Below are 6,000 nucleotides of genomic sequence, written 5' to 3'. Positions count from 1 at the left end.
GGAAATAAATACCACACCAGCGCCTGCTCCACTTCGATGAGACGCGCCATAAAAATACATTGTCCACGGGGGATGAACTTCGACTACCATGACATCCTCATTTGGCAATTCTTTGGACAACTCCCACTCGGCTAGTATAGGATGGTTTGCCAAGAAGTTGGCTAGAGCTTGCCCTTTAACGGCTTTTTGAGGCACATAGATGATCTCGTATTGTTGAAAAATGAGTGACCACCTTGCCAATCGATCAGAGAGGACTGACTTTGACATGACGTATTTGATTGGATTAGCCTTGGAAATGAGATGCACTGTATGACTTGAAAATAGTACTGCATCTTTTGGATTGCGAAGACGAGGGCGAAGCACATCTTCTCAATCACAGAATAGTTCAACTCATGCGGCAACATCATTTTGCTTAAGTAATATAAGGCACTTTCTTTCCCTTTATCATTCTCTTGAGCGAGAAGTGCTCCCACTGAACGCTCTTGCGCAGCAATGTACAAGATTAGTGGTTGTCTAGGTACAGAGGCAGTGAGAACTGGAGGGCTCATTAGATAGGATTTGATGCTTTTGAAAGCATTGTTGCATGCTTCATCCCATTCAAATGGAGTCCCTTTCTTCATGAGGTGGCTAAATGGTTGACATTAACCAGCCAAATTTGATATAAAACGACGGAGGTAAGCCAATCATCCTTGAAGACTCTTTAGCTCATGAATATTCCAAGGTTCAGGCATTTTCTTGATAGTGTCAATTTTAGCTTGTTCAATTTCTATGCCGCGGTGGCTCACAATGAACCCAAGAAACTTTCCAGACATAACCCCAAAAGCGCACTTCAAGGGATTCATCCTAAGTTGGTACCTTCGTAACTGTTCAAACACTTGTCTTAGATCATGAAGATGGTCAGCTAGTCTCTGTCTTCATGACTAAGTTATCAACGTAACACTCCACATATTTGTGAAGCACATCGTCGAAGATCTTTTGCATTGCTCTTTGGTATGTGGCACTCGCATTCTTCAAGCCAAAAGGCATGACTTTGTCAGTAGTTGCCTTTAGGTGTGCAAAAAACTGTGAACTCTTCATCTCGCGGAGCCATGCGGATTTGATTGTAGCCAGACAAACCATCCATGAATGACAAAACCTCTTGTCCAGTAGTAGCATCGACCACGAGCTCATGTATAGAAAGTGAAAAGTCATCCTTCGGATAAGCATTGTTCAAATCACGAAAGTCAACACAAACTTGGATTTGCCCATTTTTCTTCTTCACTGGGACTATGCTTGAAATCCAGGTGGGGAACTTGAATTCTCGAATAAAACCAGCTTCAATGAGTTTATTGACCTCTGCTTCAATTTTGGGAACCAAGTCAGGTCGAAAGTGTCTTTGAGATTGCTTAATAGGTCGGATGTCATGCTTCACTGTGAGATGGTGAACATCGACTCTTGGGTCTAACCCTGGCATTTTCGTGTAATTCCAAGCGAAGATGTCTTTATACTCTCGTAGGAGTTCAATGTAAGCAATTTTTTCTTGAGGAGCGAGCGAGGCACTTATGTAGGTTGGTCGTAGGTCATCTTCAGTCCCTAGGTTGATCTCTTTTAAATCATCAACGGTGGACTTCAAGCCTTCTTCCAACTCTTGTGGAGCATCTTCAGCATCCTCCTCTTCTTGGACTTCATTACAAGAAGCTGTGATATGGAATGAGGAAGTGAAGCATCCTTCATTAAGGCCATCTTTCAAGCCCCTAGAAGGCGCGCACCTTGGTTAACACCACAGTTCGTCGCTTTACTTTCAGCACTTCATCGCTTTACTTTCAGCACTTCATCATCAACTGCCACGACGAGAGTAGTACGGCGCTCCATGCGAGAGGGTATTTTGCTCTTCAACTTATTATCGTCTTCTGACAAGAGAATAGTCCTTCGTTTTGAAGCCTTCTTGATGGTAGTATTTGAGACACCCAATCGGCAATGCACAGACTTTCGAGGAGCATTTGATGAAGATACCCCCTTCGGTAGACTCAATCTGCTATGGACAGACTCGCGCAAGATAAAGGGCATAAGGCTTTCACTTGGCAGCCCTAATTGGCTTTGAATGGATTTTCTCATGCAAGACGATGAGACTACTTCATTTTGGGGAGCCAATCTGTCAAAGATTGACACTTGAGATTTTGGAGCACTCAAGTGGTCGAAGACAGATGTCTTAGATGAAACTGATGAGGTTCCTTCTTCTGTCATGATGTAATTGTTGGTGGATTTCTTTATGAAGATGCGAGCAAGAGCAAGTGCGGTATATCCAAGTCCTGCTTGAGACTCTTTGACAGCATATCCCTTTTGATTGAGCATCTTCTGAGTTGAGTTCAAGCCATGTATCTTTTCACTGGTCGCCTCAGGCAGAAATTTTCCTAGAGAAGTTGAATCTTTAAGATTATGTCTAGCCTTTGCGAGAAGCTTGTAGGCATTGGGATCAAAGTCGTTTGTCCGTTGTGAAGGCAAGTAGTCATTTGCCACTACGGGGCTATGTGTGGCTCGAACAAATCCTTTTAGGGGTGGAGCGACCTTGGCTTCATTAAGGTTAGTGACTGGGAGCGTCAATCCATCTAAGGCCGACTCTTCACCTTTCTTCACTTTTGGCACATAACGAAATACTGGTGTCTCTTTCTTCTTTAATGCTTCCTCTACATGACGAGTGATACCTTGATCAATTTTCTCCTTCTCCTTAGTTAGAAAATTGGTCTTACTAAGTTGCAAGTCATTGGTTTTGGATTGCTTGTAGCTTGATGAAGAGGCAGTAGGCTCTAACTCCGTCAACACCACATTTGCTAAGTAGAATTTAGCATCAGGAAAATGGGACTTGGCTTCGCTAAAGGGTTTATCATCAGCTACCACTTTCTTTATCATGCCATCTTTGCAGTACTTGAAGCATTGATGGAGGGTTGATGGAACGACACCATTCTCGTGGAGCCACGGCTGCCCTAAAAACACGTTGTAAGAAGTTTTGGCATCAATGACATGAAGTGATGCACTTGAAATCATATCATCGATGAGCAAGTCCAGACGAATCACGCCAATAGCTCTTTGCCCCCCTTAATTGAATCCTTGGATCATGAGATGGCTTGGTGCTAGCTCGTCTATAGGGATGCCAAGTTCTTTCATGGTATGAAGCGACAAGATGTTAACTGCAAATCCACCATCCAAGAGCATCCTATTGACCCTCTTTTCGCATATGTATCCAGTGACAAAGAGTGGGCAATTATGTGCTCTGTCACCAAGCAGCAAATCCTCGTCAGAGAGTGTAATGCTTCCAATGCAAGCAAGACAATGACTGGCATAACTTGTAGAGTCAGCCTTTATTGGAGTATGTTTAGGTGACTCAAGCTCTGGATCCTCAGTTTCTTCGACACTCACAGTGTTGCATGAAGCCTCAAAAAGACCAGAGTTGCGAATTTCCTTAGGAAGGAAATCCCATAGGGTAAAAGGAGCACACATTTTTCGGACGGGCATGTCTTCTTGCCGATTTGAGGATATTCTCATCGACTTCTTCCTTATTTGTTGCCTTCTCGCACGCATCCTTTTAGGACTAGACTTTGGTATTGCAGCTTGGAGATGCTTCACACTTGATGCGTGCTTCTTCTTTTTACGAGCAACAAGGGTCCATCCTTCATCATCCGCATCCTCAACTTTTATGTTGGTAGAGATGTTGCCCCTGGACTGTTGAATAGAAGGGCATCGTACTACTTCAATTGGATCAAATGACCCAAATTGAATATTCACTCTTGGTGACACTTTAGGCTAAAGAATGTCATTTTATAGAGTAACTGCAGTCTAATTTGTAGCTACAGCTTCGTTTTCTTCCTCCAAGACAATCTTCCCTTGGCTAACAAGCTGTACTATCCTCTCTTTAAAGATGATGCATCGTTGAGTGGGGTTGCTAACCAAGCGGTGATACTTGCAATAATTTGGATCATTCACCTTGTTAGCCTCCTCAGGTCATTTCATCTCCTGGAGCTCAATGAATTTTAGATCCAACAATTGATCAAACATTGAAGGGACCTCTGAATCTGGAAACAGATACACCTTTTCTTGCATCTCTTTCAACATGAGCCTCCTTTTCTCCTTCACCTGTGGAGGAGCAAACTTCTCTACTTGCTTTGTTTTAGGTTTAGTAGAGATTTTGAAGGGTGCAACATTCACTATCATGGAATCCTTCTTTTCTCCTTTGATTATGGGTTTGCCCCCTTTGAGAACGTCTGGTTTATTTCCTATGGTGCGAGAATCTTGCGTTTTGCGAGAGTCTTGTACTGGTAGGCCTTGCCTTCCATTTGCTGCAATGGTGAGTTCCATGTCATGAGCTCGAGAAGCCAACTCTTCAAAGGTTTTAGGTAGGATTCCTTGAAGAATGTATTGTAGATCCCAATGCATGCCTTTGATGCACATCTTGATTCCGGAAGTTTCAGACAGTCTATCCTTGCAGTTTAGACTCACGTGCCGCCATCTATTGATGTAATCAATGACAAGTTCATTCTTCCATTGGCGAGCATTCGTAAGCTCAAACATACTAACAATACGGTGAGTGCTATAAAAATGATTAATAAATTCTTGTTCTAGCTACTCCCAACTTTCAATCATGCCTAGCTCAAGGTCGCAATACCAGTTGAAAGCATTACCTTTGAGCATTCGAACAAACTGCTTGACGAGAAGATCACCATCAATTCTAGCATTGCTTTACGTTTCAACAAAATGGGCAATATGTTGTTTTGGATTGCCCTTGCCATCAAATTGCTGAAACTTTGGTAGTTGATAGCTAGTAGGCATCTTCAAAAGGTCGAACCTTCTAGTATAAGGCTTAGCATAAGTAGAAGAAGATTTTGGCACCTCCTCGTACTTCTGCTTGATGGTGCCTAAAATGAAATCCTTCAGTTGGCCCATGGGAATCAAACCCTCCCCAGAAAGCGTGAACTCTTTTGATACTGCCTTTAGTGTGTTTGAGGATTCAACTTGACTTGAATCCCCTTTACTTTCGATTCTGCTTTTGAGAGAAGTGATTTCAATGTCACATTCTTCTAGGGTTTTTGACATTCCCTCAACCACTTTGGCCAAGTTAGCGACTTGTTCTTCTAGGCTGACCGCATTTGTTGTCAAAACATCCACGACTGAAGAACTAGTAGGCTTGGCGGGAGCATTGAATTTTGACTGAGGAGTGCTTTTAGAAGAGTCGGAGTCAGAACTGCAACTGCTTAAATAGCCATCTTCCAAGTTCTTCTGAATTTCGAAACCAGACTCCTGAGGCATAGAAGGATTTTCAATGTTGGTTGCCACATCCTTCATTGCTTCTATGGTATAAACGACATCCCTTCCTTCTGGTGAGGTTGGCGGTGCTTTCGGTAGGTCAGCCTCAAACTCAAGATTTAATTTTGGTGAGCTTGGCGGTGCCTTTGGTCGATCAGCCTCAAATGCGGGATTTGATTTAAACAAAATTGAGGCTGGGGCAGCATCCGTAGCGGCAACCTTCACCTTGCTTCGAGTTATTGGACCAACACTTTTAGTGTGAGATCCAGTGCCAGATTTGGTAGTGGCAACTTTCACCTTGCTTCGAAGTGTTGCACCAACACCTTTAGCGTGAAATCTAGAGCCAGTTTATGCAGCGATTGAAGATTTGGAGTGTGCAACCGGAGCTTGAGGAGCTTTTGAATGGGTAGTCTTGGGAGCCATTGAGAGTTAGTTGATTTGTTGAAGAGAAGACATGAGAAGCAAAGATAGTCCCACTGGGCGTGCCAAAATATGTTTAACCCAAATTTCGAGTCTACAAAAAAGAAGGGAAAAAATGATGAACGAGAATCAATTTTATTGATGTATCAAAACTAGGGTTACAATCTCTGATGAATTTCTAAGAGAACATAATCCTCTGATTCTTCTCTTCGGTTGTTGTTGAAACGAGGGCTTGATGCTTATTCTCAGATCGAACGGCGGAATCTTCTTCGATGTTTGCAAAGAAGATGATGATCTAGGTTGAAT

The sequence above is a fragment of the Rhododendron vialii genome, chromosome 11a (genome assembly GCF_030253575.1).
Source record: "Rhododendron vialii isolate Sample 1 chromosome 11a, ASM3025357v1".
In the NCBI taxonomy this organism is placed as follows: domain Eukaryota; kingdom Viridiplantae; phylum Streptophyta; class Magnoliopsida; order Ericales; family Ericaceae; genus Rhododendron; species Rhododendron vialii.
Note: the sequence above shows the minus strand (reverse complement) of the source record.